Raw genomic sequence first — 18,256 nt, 5'->3', positions numbered from 1 at the left:
TAGGGCCTTCAACTGGGCAGGAGGGAATTAGGAGAAGTTAAGAGAGACACACAGATTTTTCAGAGATGGGAAGCTGAGTATGCTATCATCAGGAGAAGGTAAGGGAGCTGACTTTTCCATGTTAAGGGCACACTCTACTTCCCCATTTCTAAAATGATGACGTTTTTTTTTAAATATTTATTTAAGTAATCTCAATGTCCTACGTGGAGCTCAAAGTCACCACCCAAGATCAAGAGTCTCATGCTCTTATGACTAAACCAGTCAGGTGTCCTTCCAATAAGTTTTTAATTACAATAAGCATGCTTTACATAAAGTTTTGGTAACTAGGATTAATATTTTTACAAATAGGAAGTGCTAAATCATTAATATATTTTGATGATTTGCCTTTCTGCTGTGATTCCCCTAATATCATCATTGTTTAGGATCTTGGGTGGCTGATACAAAGTGGCTTAATAAAGTCAGAAGAAAAGTATTATAAATCTTTCAAGAGATGAAGATAGTGAGCACTAAAGAATGTGAGCACCACCGCACTGTTTTCCAACAGCAAAATTTGAAAACAATCTTCATTGTCCATTAAGTAACTGGTTAAATTCATTCATACAAAAAAGAAACCACGCAATAATTAAAAACAATGCTGTAAACAACGAATTCATTGACATGGGAAGATTGGTTAGGTAGAAAACTCTGGCTACAAACAAGATCCCAATATGACCTAGTTTTTATTTTAAAAACATGTTTCTGTCTCCCTCGGTATCTTCCATTCCACTCTCCCTAGTTTTTCAAAAGTATCTGGAGAGATAAACAGTAGAAACGGGTCTGGTAGTTAGCACTGATTCATCTACATGGGAGGAATTTGGGGTGTTTCCAACTGATTCCTTTTATTTGTCTTGATTTTTCTAAAATAAATATGAATTGACTTACGATTTAAAAAGTCATTTTACAGAAAAATATCCATTTAGGAAAGAGTGAGTCAGGGACACCTGGAGTATATATCTGGGGTCAACGTCATGCAGGACGATCACTATCTTTTCCCAGAAAAAATCCTTTGATGCCACAGTAAGAATTTAGAGCTAGCTGGATTGAATATTAGCCTGACTCAGCATGGTATTTCTTTTTGCTCTTATGCTAATGCTTAAAAGCTTGAAACTCTGCGCTCAATCCATTCCATCAAATATTTATTGAGCACCTACTATGCGCCAAGCATTAAAGATACAAGATTAACAAGACATTGTTCTGTTGCATTTTGTCAGTAAGCGCCCTCATAGAAATCTGTACCTCTTTGAAAGTACCAGATGGTTGTTCCGTTGATATTCTTAGGAGGGGGAAACCCTCATAAGCAATCTTCACACAAGACACTGTCTAAAAAAGTTCATACTAAAAATAATCTATTCATGTTTTCACTGGTTTAACTCATAATATTTTAAACACAATGTAGAATTATGCTGAATCGTTATAAAAAAATACCCACATATTTGTGGCTCTTCACTATGATACCAGCACTACTCTCCTTTTAAATCAATAGCCTTTCAATTCTTTTAGTAGAAATCATTTCAATCTGTTTAGTCTTGGAGCCAAGACTCTCAAATTGACTTTGAGATCTGACTGGAGACTCCAGTTTCCACATAAGAATTGTTTTTAAAGGCTAAACCAGGCAGGCAGTAGGTTTCAAGCTAAAGTTGCTAAGCCCTGGGTCATCAACAATTTAAACAATTAACAAACAAAAGACATTTAAAATTAAACTTAGTGAATCTGAATAATTTTACTAGTTATATAATTTTATGAACTAAAATTTCTACCTCTGTTAAGTAATTCCCATTCCTTCGTCTTTGTTTTCCATTAGTTGTTATTCCTATATCCAGAGGATTTTTTTTTTTTTTTTGCATGACCATTATCTTATCGTGGAATTCATATGAGTCAGTGTGTAAAGGAACTTGGTGATCACCTTGTACCAGTATTTTATTTTGAGGAAGAGGAAATTTAAGCCCAAAAGTAAAGTAACTTGGTGCTTCGCATAGTACATTTTGAAACATCAGTACCTGATAACTGATAGTGATTGTTATTAGACGCTTGTCTTTCAAATTCTATTACTCTTACTTGCTTTAGATCCTTTCTCCGTACTGCTTGGTTAAACCATTCTTTGGATTTGTATTTGGCATAAGACATTATGCATAATGGTTTTTTCATGATATTTAATTAATCAATTTATTACCTTAACAAATATTTACTCAGTACCTACTAAGGGTTCGATGCTGGTCTTGGCATTAATTAAAATGCTAACAAAACTTATTAAGCAGTGAATATTATTTTAAATCTACATAAATAAGCATTTTATGGCTACTTCCCTCTCCCCCTCTCTCTCTTTCTTTCTCCATGTGTAGATAGATATGTTTCTTCTTTCCTGTGTGAAATCTTAATTTTCTATTTTAACTGCCATTACATGTCAAACATGCAGTATTAAAAATAAGCTTGTTTCTGAGAAGCATGTCTACACTAAGTCTCCTGGGTTTTATTTTATAAACAAATACTAACTTCTCCTTTATAACGCAAATGTTTTATTTTATAATCTTGAATAAGATGATACTTTATCTCATTGGATTTAGAGCATTAAACATTGCAACATAACACTTTTCTTCTGGGCCTGCGGCATTTTAATTTTATTATTAAGTAAAAAAACTTTCATTAATTTTAAGACTTTGCTTTCAAAATGACATGAAATAGTACATGTAATGCTGGTAGGTATGCCAAACCCAAAAATACTGCTTTCCTTGTTTAAATTATCTGTTTCTATTGTAAAACTGGCAGTCAATTTTTAGTAACTTCTGATTTTTATATTTGCTCTGTTCTTTTTTTCACCTCTCATGCAGCATTTTGGTCCCATTTTCTTGCTCTCTCTTTTTGTAGGTCTGCCCTAGCTTCTTTCTCTAGTTATTATTTGACTTTACTTGTCTTGATGTCAATGAATCTCAGTCCTTGGATTTCAAATTGCTATTCTATATCCATTTGTTCGGTCGGCTCTTGTCAGAGAAAATTGTTGTTCTTTGTCTGGTGGTACCTCAAAACTCTGACAGTCTTTGGTTCCTGCTTCATTCAGTGATGGGTGATGCAAGACAAGGGATAGTCTCTGAGGTTATACATTTAGGATTTCTCTCCAATTTCCCAAAGACTGAGACTCTAATCTTCATCTAGAGGCAAACAACAAAGGAAGTTGCAGAACCTCAAAAAGAACGGGTGGGGGTGGATTTTGGTAGGTGATATTTTCAGCTCTGGACCTAAGGACAAAGATTATCAAGTCAGTATGGTCGTACATATAAGTAGCTCCTGAACTTTTTTTGTGGAGGGAGAGGGAAAGGTTAAAAATTGCTTGTAGGTAATGATATTAAAATGTCTCAAACACAAAAAGTTTCCTTGATGCTTGGAAAACAATTATGATGCAAACAACTAACCAAAGTTTTAAATAGGTGTGGTATGAAATAGGCCTGTGAATGGGGCACACCTGGGTGGCTCAGTAAGTTAAGTGGTTGACTTTGGCTCAGGTCATGATCTCAGGGTCCCAGATAGAGCACTGCATCAGGATCCCTGCTCAGCACAAGTCTGTCTGTCTGTCTCTCTCTCTGCCCCTCCCCTCCACTTGTGCTCTCTCTCGCTCTCTCAAATAAATGAATAAAATCTTTAAAAAAGAAAAAAAGTACTGTAGAGGCTAAAACCAATTTCAGACTAGCCAAGTCCTAAAGTTACACCTATTGACATCATACTAACCAGTATTTCTAGATTTTAATTTTAGGTCACACATAACACTAACACACCAATAAGAGGAAAACCCTAAGTGTATGTGTCAAAATGCAGGAGGAAGACCACAGCTACACTTTACAGAAAAACCTGCCACCGTGTCATTAAGCATACTACTGAAACGTTCTCGGCTGCTTTTCTATTTATATTCCTGTGTACACTGAAGATCCGGCCAAAATAGTGAACGAGTTTATAGGAAGGGCATTTTTCTTAGGTCCTGCTTTTGGGGGTGTCCGTGCGTCTCCCAACAGCCGCAGGAAGGCTCAAACAGAGTTGCAACCATCATGGGGTGGGGGGGGGGAGAGAAATGCTGTTTTTAAAAACAAGTTCTGTGTTGAGGCACAGTGGCAGGCCCCCGTGTGTCGCCCCGGGCTCTGCAGCCCCTCCCCGCAGACGCCGGCGGTGCGGCCCCCCCGCAGCAGGGGAACCGCTCTGGACGCGAGCGCGCGCGCCAGCGAGGACAGCGGCCCCGCACCCATCGCCTCCCCCGCGTGGCGCTCGGGCCGGTTCCAGGGCTCCGCGCGGCGCCTCCTTCGGACGTGAGGCGCCCCCGGCAGAGCGGGCGCTCGCACCGGCGGAAACCACCGAGTCAAGTGATGAAATCTGGGCCGGGCCCGGGGAGGAAGCGCGGCCAACGGCGCGGGGCCTGACCCGCGGGCGAGCCCCCCCCCCCCCCCCGAGGGAGCGCGCGGCCCCGACATGAGCGGCTCCTCGGGGGCCCCGGGCGCCCCGGGCTCCGGGCGGCGCAGCCCCGCCCTCGCGCGGACCGCACGGGCGGGCCGGGGAGCGTGAGCCCGAGCTCGCCTCGGCCGCCGGCGCCCAGGTGCCCCCGCCCGGGGAGGCCGGCGAGGCGTGCGCCCGGCAGGCGGCGGTGGCGGCCGCGCTCCGCCCGGACGGCTTCCGCGCCGCGCGCCGGGCGGCCTCACCTGGGCGCTCAGGTAGGGCAGCGGCGGGGCGGGGCGGGGCGGGCGGCTGGCGCGCAGGCGCGGGACGGGGCCCTCGGCCCTGCCGACGTCGCCGCGGGGAGCTCACCTGGGAGACCCGCCGAGGAAGCGCAGCCTCGCCTCGGCCTCTCCCGGCAGCGCGGGCGGCCCAGCGGGAAGGCGGCGGCGGCGGCGGCGGAGCGGGCGAGCGGCGACCGTAGGACGGCAACCCGCCGGGGGCGCGGCCGCCCACCTGCACCTGGCGCCCGCCCGCCCCGCCCCGCCCCGCCCTGCGCCCCGCGCCCCGCGCCCCGCCGGCCGCTGCCTCCCGCCGGCCGAGCGCTGCCGCCAGGTGAGCGGGCGGGTCCCGGCGGGCCCGGGGCGGCGTCGGGGCGGCGGCGGGGCGGGCGCCGAGGCCGGTTGGAGGGGGTCTCGAGAGCGGGGTTTCGGTTGCCCCTCCGCCGAGCCGGGGCAGGTGGCGCTCCGGGGGCGGGGGGGGGAGCCCTGGCTCCCGGGAGGGGCCGGGGTCCAAGCCCTGGTGGCCCGCAGCTGGCCCCTGGGAGAGTGGGGGCTGGGGGGGCTGAGGGGGGCTGGGGGGCTGGGAGGGCGGGGAGGCTGGGGGGCTGGGGGGACTGGGGAGGCTGGAGGGCTGCGGGCTGGGCAGCTGGAGGTTGGGGGGCTGGGCGACTGGGGGCGTGGGGGACTGGGGGGCTGGAGGGCTGGGGAGCTGGAGGTTGGGGGGCTAGGGGACTGGGGGGCGTGGGGGACTGGAGGGCTGGAGGACAGGGGGCGCTGGGCGACTGGGGGATCTGGGGGACTGGGGGGCGTCGGGGGCTGGAGGGGCTCGGGGGTGTGGGGGACCGGGGGGACTGGGGGGTGCCGGGGGGCTGGGCCAGGCGCCGGACGGCCGCGTTTCCACGGGGGCCAGCAGGTGGCCGGGCTGCTCCCGCCCCGGTGCCGGGTGGTGGTGGAGTGGGGTGCGGGCGGGGGGACAGGCCCGCGACGGGAAAGGGCAGGGCTTTGCCAGGCAGCTTTCCCAGCCGGACCCCAGACAGTCCTGGGCTGGAAGCCGCCCGCCGCCGAGCCCTTTAAATGGTTTCCGAGTGGTTTGGAAAGCGCCCTGCGGTCGGGACGCGGACCTCCCTCCCTCCCTCCCTCCCCCCGTCTCTCCCCCCCCCCCCCCCCCCCGGGCCTCACTTTTCCGGGTGCGCTCCCTAAGCCAGGGCAGCCCCGCGGGCCTGATGGAGGCTGCAGCTGCCGCTCACCCGCCGCGCCGCCTCCGTGAGGACCTGTTGACTTAGGGACCGGGTGTCGCGGGCTGCGTTGCCGGCGCATAGGACGCAAAGGTCCAGAGAAACTTTGTTTCAGGATCCTGCCACCACTGAACCTGGGTGTGCCAGGCCCAAATTCCTTTCCCGGCCTAATTAGGCTTTTCTGAAGCTTAAGACTTGAGGGTGAAAACGGTGCTTACCTTCCTCTTTTATTTCCTTCTCCCGTGACTCCTCAGAGACACTTGGCTTCAAACTCATCAGAGAGCTGTTGCTGTTTTTAGAACCCCATGGAGTTAACGATTCTTCTGATTTTTAGAAAGTGTTATTAAGCCAGCATAATGTGCTATGAAAGTTATACAATGAAGACAATTAGATTCAAAAATCCATTGTTAAAAAATAAGAAAGTTGCTGCATTTTCTGGTTGTGAGGAACGCTGTTGCCCCTTTTGCTGTATACATTTTCTTTGAGTCTGTGGCTAAAAGACATGAGGCTTAAGTCATACCCTACAATTAGAATTCTTTAAATTTAACTTTTACTTTTAATATCTGAAGTCTATCATACATGTTGAGCATTCTGAACAGTTTATTTGTACCAAGCATCTTTCTTTTTATATTGCTTTAACTATAGCATTTTTACAGAGGTTTCTAATAATAAATGGCAATTCCAGTGTCTGCATTTGCTTACTTCTATCTTTGCTGGTTTTTAAAAATATATTTTAAATTGCACTCTTAACAAAATGCCTTGGCAATTCCTATAGTTCATTGTTGTTGTTTTTATTAAATTTTAAATTTAAATTCAATTTATTTAACATATGTTGTATTATTTAGTTTCAGAGATAGAGTTCAGTGATTCATCAGTTGTGTATACCATCCAGTGCTTATTCCATCAAGTGTTCTCCTTAATGCCCATCACACGTTACCCCATCCCCCCCACCCACTAGCAATCCTCAATTTATTTCCCATAGTTAGGAGTCTCTTATGGTTTGCCTCTCTCTCTCTCGTATTTTATTTTATTTTTTTAAAAGATTTTATTTATTCATGAGAGACACAGAAAGAGAGAGGCAGAGACACAGGCAGAGGGAGAAGCAGGCTCCATACAAGGAGCCCAATGTGGGACCTGATCCCAGATCCCAGGATCACACCCTGAGCCAAAGGCAGACGCTCAAACGCTAAGCGCCCAGACGCCCCTCTCTCTCTTTTAGTTAGTTTTTTTAACGTGCAGTTAAAGGTAAAAAGTCAACCACACAAACAGGATATAATTATGATATTTTCAAGCAGTGGCTTCTGCTTTTGTCCAAAGGCCCTGGCTGGCCCTCCTAATCTTCTCTCCATACAGAGAAAGAACATATGTTAAATACTATTTTAAAAATTAGATGTAGATGTTGCACCTCAAATCTAGAGTATTAAACTTCCATTGATTATTGAGCCAGATATTAGACTACCTTTACTCTTAAAGGAGAAATGTAACATGTTTGCATTAGCTAGTGTAACAGTGTGCCTCAGTTAAACTATTTGTAAAATGAAAAAAAAAAAAAAAAACTTTCCTAGATTAAGGTAATGAGGCCTTAAATCAAGAATCTTCTCTTACCCTAGCATCATCAGGATTTCTTTCTCACTTTGGATATTCAGTCAGTCCATACAGTTTGTGATTAAACCAAAGCTGAGAGAGGTATTCTAACTTCAGTTCACCCAGCAAGTTAGTGGTAGACATGGCATTATTATTTCCAGAGACTTGACTCAAGGCTCATGTTATCTCACCACCCTTAATCCCACTTATAAGATGTTTATCTTTTTGTCTTTCATAGAGTGTGTAAGGCCTTTGTGAGTACAAAATAGTCTGTTGTTCTTTGTCCAGCTCTGATTTGCCCTAATTTCTATTTGTCCAGATGATGCCTGACTCCAGGGAGAATGAGTGAGAATGTCATTCTTCTCTTATTGTAGATCACATGTGTATTGAAGATGCCATGTGGATTGAGATGTTTAATCCATTCTTGGTATTTCAGAGCCACAGTTAGTTTTTTGAGTCAACACGGACAATATAATTTAGTCTTCTGATCTTTTATTGTATTGGCCTAAAATATATTTTATGAGGCAGCAGCCCAGGGTCATTCCTCCATTGGCAACACTCTAGATTTTTGGCTGGAGAGCACAGTTCTTCAACATTAGTATTTTTAAAACTTCTCTTTGGACTGTAGTCTTCAATAAGAAATATATTCTAACCTTCAATGCAGTACACTCTATGTGTGTGTGTGTGTGTGTGTGTATATATATATATATATATATATATATATATATATGAAACAAGGCTCACAAAACAATATTTAACCTCACAATGTGGATTTTCTCTATTATTTAAAAAATACTGGTCTCGTCACACTGGATTGATTTTTCTATGACCACAAATGGGCTGGAACCTATAATGCAAATAATGGCATCCTATTGAATGTGCATTTTGAAGGCTGATTTTTCTCTTGGTGTGCTGTGTCATACACACACACATACTTGAAAGAAAGAAAAGCAAGCTGTACATTTTTAAAAATATATAATTATATTGTAATCCTCATTAAACGTTTCTTGGGGGGCTTGAGACTCTAGGAGTTGGTGTTAGACTAAATTTATCAAACAGGAATGTACAGTGAAACCTCACTGTACATTATTGTATTTTAAATGTATACTGAAAGTATACTGTAGTATGTTTTGGGGACAGGAAAAACTGGAAGGGTTTTCCTGAAGGGATATTGATGGTAACAATTGTCAAGTTTGTAAGAGAAAAATAATTATCTTCAGCTCTATTCTAAATTCTAAATTTTATGGCATATTAATAGTGCTAGATGGAGTGTTAAAAAAAACTGTTAGAGTACACATCCAGTTTATTCTTGGTTTGTAGTCTGTTAATTTTTGTTTGTTTGTTTACTACGAAACAGTTATAAGAGACAAACTCTAGGAATCAGACCTCTAACCCCTAAAATGACTAGATTGGGAGATTGAGAGATTGGATTAGGTTCCTAAGTGACCTGTAGGGATACAGGCTTGGAAATTCTGATAGGATGACTAAACTTTCCATAGAAGCTTTTAATTTTAACTCCTGATAGAAGGAATTTTCCTCCAAAAGAAAAGTAGTATATTTAATATTTTGGAAATGATCTAGGCCGAAATCATCTTCAGAACATATTCAGTTCTCTGGTTCATAAAGTGTCGAAAAAATGTATTTGTTATGACAGATCTTTTATGGTTAGAAAATCTGATGACATATTTTCAGTCACTTAATTATGCATCTAGTTAATATCAGAATAATTCATTTTATATAATTCGGGTGATTTTAACACAATTAATGTACTGCTAATAGCAACATTGAATTCAAATCAATGCCAGTAATGGCAAAAGACCGAAATGCATTAATTTATGTGGTAAAGCAGAGACAAGTGGGACTCTAAATTCTAGGTCATTAGTGGCTATTGACAGATGAAGTTTCCTTGAGTCATTCTCTGAGTTGGGCTCATATTTTTGGCACTAAGTGGAGAATACTTCCCTGAGTATACATTTTCCCTGTAATTGTTTTAGTTTCAAACTGTCCCAACTAGTTCGTTCATCTATACCATTGCCCGCCGGACATTTTTAAGAGGTCATAATTATCTGAGATTATACACGAGTAAATAAGAACCTTCACCCCGTCAAAGACAAAAACAACCTGTTTTACTTCCTATATTTTATTTATAGGTATTACTACATTTAACATTTCTTATCCACAATCCCCAACCACCCCCCCTCCAAAATCTCTGAAAACCAAAATGTTTTTGGTAACTCATTTGTCAGTAAAACTTGAACTCAACTTTCTACAAAACCTAAATGCATTGTCAGCTATTTATCATCTATTCCACTTGGTGGGATGTGTCTTGCTGTATCATAGTATCATATACTATGATATTTGATTACATGGTACTGTTCCAGGCACCGCTGGGGGCATACTCTTTTATTGGGTATGCAAACCATATCTCCTTCCTAATATCCAAAAATACTCTGAATTTTGCTTTATTCTATTTTTTCAAAATATTCTGAATTTTAAGACATTTTGGTTCCAGGTATTTTGGAGAATGGGTTATGGATCTGCACCACTATCCAGGGGTCATGGCAGAAATCCAGAGGTGATTTTTTACTCTCTTAACCTCCACAACTTTTAGATGACTGAATCTGTTAATATCTTCTGCCCTTTCCCCCCCTCTCAAATTCTCCTACTTCTGTTCTAGTTCAGGATCTCATGAACTCCTAACTGGGGTGCCATAGCCACCTGCTACCTGATATCTCACCAGATGGTGTTAAGCTCAAATCCATCCTCAGCAGAACCCCTCAGCTAAAAATATAAACTTGTATTTCTCTCTACTATGCTTAAGTCTTTTAATAACTTCACGTAGTTCAGGATAGAACCCATGGTCCTTAAAATGGTACCACAGAAACTGGCCCTTGCTTAATTATGGTTTTACTCTGTAAACCAAAATTTTATGTTCCAACAACGGATTTCATTGTTTCCTCCTATGTGCTTTTGTTACTTTCCACTGCTGAGATACCTTACTTTTTATCTGTATCTCTAGAACTCTTCTGGTTCTTAAGACTCAGTTGAGATCTTACCTCACTTAGGAAACTGCATACCTCCCCCCACCCCAACCCACACACACCTCCACATACACCTGAGCTGGGGGGCGACGTCCTATGCATACTTCTATCATGAACTTTACATGTATGATTTAATATAGTCTGCTTTTGTGCTTGTGTATACACACATCACTTTTAGATATTTACAAAACATGGAATATTTCTCTTTCCTCTAAGCCTATTGTGGAGTAAAAATATTGGGGTGAAAATAGCACGGGGAGACACTGGGTAGTCAGTATAGTCTTTTTTTTTTATGGGCAGCAACCACAGAAATTGAGGAATTAGGAAACTTGTTTCATGTACTTAATTAGTCTATTTAATTTAGATTGCTGTTATCTCCATCTTATTCTTTTGAATTCTGTTATTTTTGTGCCTTCTGGTTTTGTTCCAAGATCTGAGTTTTACCATTTATTACTGGAGTTAACTTTGTGATTGAAATCTTAGTTTCTGTTTATAAATGTTTTACAACTGAGTATATTGCTATTGGTGAGAAGTTAAGGGGGACAGCTTTTACTTAAATAATATAATCAGACTAGACCAAAAAAAAAAAAAAAGGCATCTGTCAGTTTTACCTCTCTTTTTTTTTTTTTTAATTTTTTTTTTTTTATTCATTTATGATAGTCAGAGAGAGCGAGAGAGAGAGGCAGAGAGAGAAGCAGGCTCCATGCACCGGGAGCCTGATGTGGGACTCGATCCCGGATCTCCAGGATCGCGCCCTGGGCCAAAGGCAGGCGCCAAACCGCTGCGCCACCCAGGGATCCCAGTTTTACCTCTTAACATAAATATTTTTCAAATCCATCTACTTTTCTCCATTCCTGTCACTACCATCATCTCTTGCCTGGATTTTTGTGGATGCCTCCCTCCTGATTATCTGAATACTTCTTGGTTAGTTCCCTATGCTGTACCCAGAGGGATTTTTTTTTCAAAACATTCAAAACTACTTAAAGCCCTTTATTGCCTTAGGATAAGGCAAGCTGCTTGACTCAGCCTAAAGGCCTGGCACCACCATTTAGCTCCTGTGTAGTGCACACACTGCATGTCATGTTCCTCCTGCCTCTGTCTTTTCAAGTGTCATCATCCCTGCCTGGAACACTCTTCCCTCCTCCTTTGGCCTATCTAGCCAAAGCTCACCCTTCAGATTCCAGTTTGAGCTCCCCCTTTCCAGCACTAAGTAGAATATTTCACCAGTCTTCCCCTGTACCCCCACTCCCCACCCCAACTATGGATTACAGTGAAGACTGTAGTCTCAAGAAATTAAGTCCCACTTAGTACCTGGGAGTATCAACTTTGTGAGATTTCTCACAGAAGGAGCATATTTTAATATGTGGCTTATATTTTAAAAATTAGATCTTAGTGATTAATACCTTTATATTTTTATCAAGGAACAGAAGTTAATATTTGTTGTCCTAGTAAGTATTAGCCCTTATTTATGATTTTACTATTGAGCACTTATGTGCCAGGCATATTTTAAGCAATTTATATGAATTACACATTTAATCTTCAAAGTCACTCAATGAGGTACATGCTATTTTTCTCCCTATTATAGAGACAGGAAAATTGAGAAATTAAGTAATTTACCACTATCTATGAGGCCAGTGCAATGTCAGAGCCAGTCTTCAAATCCAAGCTGTCTGATTCCAAATCCTGTACTCCTATCCTGCTTATATGTAAATAAAATTAGAATTATTAAAAGGCTCACAATGGCAACAGCAACTAAATCCAGTCACCTCTCATCTCCCCCAGTCCTGCTGCCTCCAGAAACAACTTTAACCTTTTTTAGGAGTTTCTTCCAGTATTTGCCCTTTGCAATAATGTGTATCGTTGAGTCTGAGTAAAATTGTTTTAATCATGGAGTTAATAATTCATTTAAGAAAAAATTGCTTGGTTTTTCCACATATCCATTTCTATTTCTGTATACTCCCACATCTTCTCAGTATGATTTTCCCACATAATCACACCGATTTACTGGTTTCTTCTGAAGCTCTCTGTCCTCTTGTTCCAGTTTGGGCTATTGTTTCTAGACCTGTTCCATAGCAATTGTTTGGGATTTTTCTTTGCTGACATTTCTGTTGGAGTCCCTATTTCCTAAATATGATGATTTTGTTGTTTATTTACTTTCTCATGAGGATCAAATACATTCCCCAGTAGCTTCTTGAGAAATAATGAATGAAATTAAGAAATTTGAGATATCTGTCAGAAAATCTTTATTCCACTTTCAATTTTTTCCAGCATATTTTTTAGATAGTTACTCTATCCACATGCTCCAAAATCTTAAAAAAGTAAGGAGCTGTATATGATACGTCTTCCTTTTGCTGTTGCCCTCTGACACCTGGTTTTCTTCCCTGTGAGAAAACAGTGCTTACATTTTATGAATATATATATATATTCATATTCATATATGCAGGATTCATCTGCATTCTTATGTATGTAATTTATGTATAATGTAATGTATATAAATACATACATAAGAATGCAGATGAATCCTTTTTTAAAATTTAACTTCTTGTGGAAAAAACCTCATATCAGCATATAAAGTACCTTATTTGTTTTTAATTTGGCATAATATCCCATCATATGACTCTATCATAATTTATCTATTATAACTTATTTTCCTATTGGTAGAGTTGGCGGTTGTTCCAGCATTTTGATGTTAAATGATGCTTTACTGTGTAGACTTACAGGTTATCATTCTACTAGCATAATAGCATATCTGTGAGATAAATTTCTAGAAGTTATCCTCACACCGATTGATACATTGATGGAGGCAAGTAGTGTGATATCTTGTGAGTTTGATAATTCTGAGTCAGATGGATAGGGGTAAGGATGAAAGAACACCTGGTACTAAATACCTGATGGCAAAGCGGGTCCTTTTGGGGGACAGTTAATAGTTCAGATTTCTGAACTGAAAGGTTTCTGATGCAAATTATTATTTTCTTTCTTTTTTTAATAATAAATTTATTTTTTATTGGTGTTCAATTTGCCAACATACCGAATAACACCCAGTGCTCATCCCGTCAAGTGCCCCTCTCAGTGCCCGCCACCCAGTTGCTGGTGGACCTCCTCCCCTTCCACCACCCCTAGTTCATTTCTCACCCCCCCGCCCTCCTCCCCTTCCACCACCCCTAGTTCATTTCCCAGAGTTAGGAGTCTCTATGTTCTGTCTCCCTTTCTGATATTTCCTATCCATTTCTTCTCCCTTCCCTTCTATTCCCTTTCACTATTATTTATATTCCCCAAATGAATGAGAACATATAATGTTTGTCTTTCTCCAATTGACTCATTTCACTCAGCATAATACCCTCCAGTTCCATCCACGTTGAAGCAAATAGTGGGTATTTGTCATTTCTAATGGCTGAGGAATATTCCATTAAAATTATTATTTTCTTTGTGTTACTTGAGCTTTTTGACCATGACCTTTGTTTTTTCAGATTTGACCCATCTTTCTGAACTGGTTAAGACTTGCTGCTTTTCAAGGCTCATCAATCTCCTTATACCCTTTGCCTTCTATCATTACCTCTTTTAGCATTCATGGCCTCATAACCTGCTTTTTAGCTCTAGGTCCTCCTCTGCAGATAATCTAGAACAGAGCACTCATTAGCTGGTCTTTTTTAACAAGTCAAGAACTCATCTTTGCACACTTAACAATTTAACAAAGTTCCCAGCCTCCTCATCGATTCATTTGCTGAATTCAGCTAACGCTAACTCCCAGATCTCTTCCCAAGTCTCCACACCCCTTCTACTCAATCTCTCACCTGGATTACTTTAATAGTCTTTTAATCCCCTTCAGTCTTCTTTTTGACTGCCTACCCCCACCCCACCCCACCAACTGCCCCCAAATCCATATTCAGCACAGCTTCAAGAATAACCATTTTAAATTTCAGATGTGAGATTAGGTCATCACCTTAAGATCTCTCAGGGCCTCTCCCCTTTGCCTAAAGTAAGTACAAATACCACAGAATTAGGTACCCCTCCCTTCCTTCCCTGTATGGAGCTTTGCATTCAGCATTCTCATGGGTCTCAGTGTGTGGTAATTGTCTATGAATGGTCTTGACGTTGGCTTTTGAGAAGAATTAAAGTTTAGTCTGACCCTGGTTTATTTCCAACTGAAATGTGTTAATAAGACTTTTTCATGCTTTACCCATGAGGGGTGTGTAATGCAGGAATTTCAGGTGGTGACTAGATCAGTGGAGGGATAGTCTGTAATTTCGAAATAGGTGTAAATATAGTCTAATCTTAAGACAGACATTGCTTTTATGCCTAATTTTTTTTTTTAATAATGTGGATTTGTGGACTATTTGATTCTTTTACATCTGGGAAGTGGAAGCTAATGGAGACTGGGTAAGTACAGGGAAATAATGTAAATGCTCAGCCTGAAGCTTTTTTGGATTTCTAGACCAAGGTTTGGCAAACAACAGCCCTTGGCCCAAATTCTATCCCTGACCTGTTTTTGTAAACAAAATTTTATTGGAATTAGCTTTGCCCATTTGTTTGTGTATTGTGTATGATTGCTTTTGCACAACAAAAAGAGAATTGAGTAGTTGCACAACTACTCATACGGCCCACAAAATAAAACTTATTTACTATTTAGCGACTTATAGAAAGTTTGCTGACACTTTTAAAGATAGGAATGGAAGCTGAGATGTGGAGAATGATTACCTCGTAAATTGTAGATAAGCCTGTAGAAATGCAAAGTGATAGCAATGGAGCAGCAAGCAGTCTTACTCATTTGTTTCCACATTCCCCTATCCCTAATAGTCTGAGGCTTCAAGAGAGAGAATGAGTGGATAGAAATTGTTTATTACTTGTGAGTTTTGGGACTCCTTCATGAAAGGAATGTTCACTGAACTTACTGTGTGCAACCTATATGCCCATCCTCCAGTTATGTTCCACGACACAGCCCCAGTACACTCCCTTTACTAAGATTTTGAGAAAAAAGCCTCACTAATGTGAGGCTTCCCTGGTTTCAGTGGAGATGATGGGATGCTACAGTAGCAGACAAGGGGCAACATTTAACCACCAAAGACAAAGTAGGGATATATACAATAATGGAAATCAGGGGCATAGATGTAATCAGAAGGCATTGTTTTTCAAACGGGATGAATGAAATAGATGAGCACTACCACAGTATCACTTTGTGTATGTACCAGAAAAAAACCCACTAAGCCTGGTGGCAAAAACGTTGGCTTTAGTTACCACAGTTGAGCATCATTACCTCTTACCCAGTTTCCAAATGTAAGTCAATTCACAGGCCCAGAGACCTTTGATTGAAGTTGAGGCCTAGTCTTGAGAAGGCTGCACAAATCTTCCTCAGAAGCCTTCCCCAGAAGGACATGTAGCCATTTATTAGAGAGGCTATGCTTTGGGGAAAATACTCAGACCTTTCCTACTAATTCCTAGGGAGCCAGAATACACTTTGTGGCCCTCTAGTCATAATGGGAAATTATAGTAATTAGATAATAGATGGAATCTTAGCTCAAGTCTGACTCACAGGGGGCCCACATGTCAGCAGGTCTACGCTGTGCTTATTTCCCCATTTCCTTAATGTATGATTGGAGTCAACATTCTGGATGACTAGCAGAATCCCTATATTGGTTTTCTAAGTCATAGATTCAGGACCATCGTGATAGGAAAGCTAAGTAGAAGAACTTAGAACTTTTCCTCCTTCTAAGAGAGTAAATTAGAAATAATGCTGTATCCCCAAGGGAGTTGTTGAGATCAGTGCCACCATCACAGATTTGAAATAAGACTTGAGGTACCTATTACATCTCATTTAACTCACTTATTTGGCCTGTGCAGAAGTTGGATGAATCTTAGAGAATGAATGGACTATTACGAACTTAATCATTGGATGATTCCAAATGTGCTTACCGACCCAGATGTGGTATCTTTACTTGATATAATCAACACAGCCTCTGGCATTTAGTATGTAGCTATTGACTTGGTTAATTGCTTTTTCTCCATACCAATTTACAAGGAGCACCAAAGGCAATTTGCTTTTATCTAGCATGGCCAAGAGCCAGGTCAGTTCTCCTGTCCTAGAAATCTTAATTATCCCAACATCCACAAAATATCACATTGGTTTACTATGTTGATAATATTATGTTGACTGTATCTGATGAGCAGAAAGTAGCAAGTGCTTTAGATGTTTTAGTGAAGCATTTGCGAACCAGAGGGTAATGAGAATCACAAAAATTCGGGAGGGCTTCAGTAACATATCTGGGCATTCAGTTGTCACTCTACTTAATATACTTTTTTTTTTTTGAGGCAATATTTTCTTTCTTTTTTAAAAAAAAATATTACATTGAAGTTGTTAGATATGAAGTTTACTAGTCTTTAAGTAACAGAATATTAGGTGGGATTGTGACAGAATTTGATAAGTAATTCACATTGTCACAGTAATGGATACAATGGCTGTTGGTACTCTGCATCTAATTTTGAGGTTTCCTCTTTACTTGTAAGTAGGATGCTTGCATCTTGTTAGGTGGAATATGGAGTTGTTGCTATTGTACAGGAGTTCAAATGTGTGAGAAAGTGTGCAGATGGAAACTGAGTAGCTGAAAAGGTAGACAGTGCTGCTTATCAATTTATTGTCTCTCAGTTCCAAATTTATTCTCTTCTGCTCTGTAATAATGGAGGGACACTGGAAGGACACTGAAAGCAGAAGGTGCTTCCTTTCCTGGTTCCAGGGTGGCTTTCTGGTTAGGCTCTTTCTGGGCATAGTTGTCTTCTACTTTTCAGCCTCTACATAGTTTTCCCTAGTGTCAGGTAACTGCACAGCACATCTTTTTCTAGAGCTGCCACCACCCTGTACTTTCTTCAGAGCTTGACTTGAGCAGTAGTGTTGACCTGGAGTCATAGACATCATGGACCAGTTCCCTAGCCTTGGTCACCGCTCCCTGCACTCTGTTTAGCTTCATACATGTGCTGCACACTGGGGACCCCCAAAACTGGGTTTCTAGGTAACTTGCCCAAATTTTAACACAGGCACCAGTCTGCCACCATATCAACCCAGGCTATACATAAAAGTGCACTAGACTCCTGCAGAGGACAAGCTTCTTAGCTCCAGGTGCCATCAGCAGCCAGTAGCCAGCAGTTATCTTCAGCACCTAGCAAGTTCCAGTGTTTGACATTTATCTCTGAGTGGCTTCTTCTGGGACTCCAGAGGGCAGATTTTTTGGCAGGTCTCACTAGTGATACACTTGTGTCACTTTTGCACCATCAGGGGTCTGACACTGTGCTCTCTCCGTAGAGATCTCTGGATCTCAGCACTGACGAGGGGAGGGTTCTTCCTTGGGCCCCCATCTCAGCCTTGTGGGTAGTGGTCACCCCTTATATCTACTACTATGTTATTTAGAATTCTCTTTTACCCTCACTAACAAATTCCTTGTTACTCCAATCCTCTCTTAATAATAGATTAAACTTTCCTTTTTCAAATCACTATGTAGTTTCTGTCTCTTTACTAATCCAAGAGCCATCAACTATGTTTACAAGGTAAACAGACAGACAAATCTTTTAAAATTTGGTACTTCTGCCCAGGGGAAGTACTAGTTAAGTGGGTAATCTGTGGTACTACTCAAATTACTCCTCAAAATTCCTCTACTGTCTATATGCCATAAATAATCATATAGAC

General features: G+C 41.8%; 1 protein-coding gene and 1 long non-coding RNA gene across 4 annotated transcripts in view; one reads left to right on the top strand and one right to left on the bottom strand.

Moving 5' to 3' along the window:
- Window positions 1-1,840: 1,840 nt before the first annotated feature.
- LOC111094206 lies at window positions 1,841-4,912 on the bottom strand. The gene is made up of 2 exons (XR_005384632.1): window positions 4,819-4,912; window positions 1,841-3,269 (listed from the first exon to the last, which is right to left on the bottom strand). It is a non-coding gene; the product is annotated as an uncharacterized LOC111094206 (long non-coding RNA).
- Window positions 4,662-18,256, top strand: part of GALNT3 (polypeptide N-acetylgalactosaminyltransferase 3) — a 44,167-nt gene continuing 30,572 nt past the window's right edge. For 2 of the 3 annotated variants that reach the window (XM_038584702.1, XM_038584704.1), the window contains exon 1: window positions 5,002-5,061. The gene's annotated coding sequence lies outside the window, so the exon portion shown is untranslated. Of the gene's footprint in view, window positions 4,725-5,001; window positions 5,062-18,256 lie in introns of those variants that run through there. The other variant, XM_038584703.1, reaches the window with a different exon arrangement.

The sequence above is a fragment of the Canis lupus genome, chromosome 36, assembly GCF_011100685.1.
Source record: "Canis lupus familiaris isolate Mischka breed German Shepherd chromosome 36, alternate assembly UU_Cfam_GSD_1.0, whole genome shotgun sequence".
In the NCBI taxonomy this organism is placed as follows: domain Eukaryota; kingdom Metazoa; phylum Chordata; class Mammalia; order Carnivora; family Canidae; genus Canis; species Canis lupus.
This window is presented reverse-complemented; position numbering and strand designations above follow the sequence as displayed.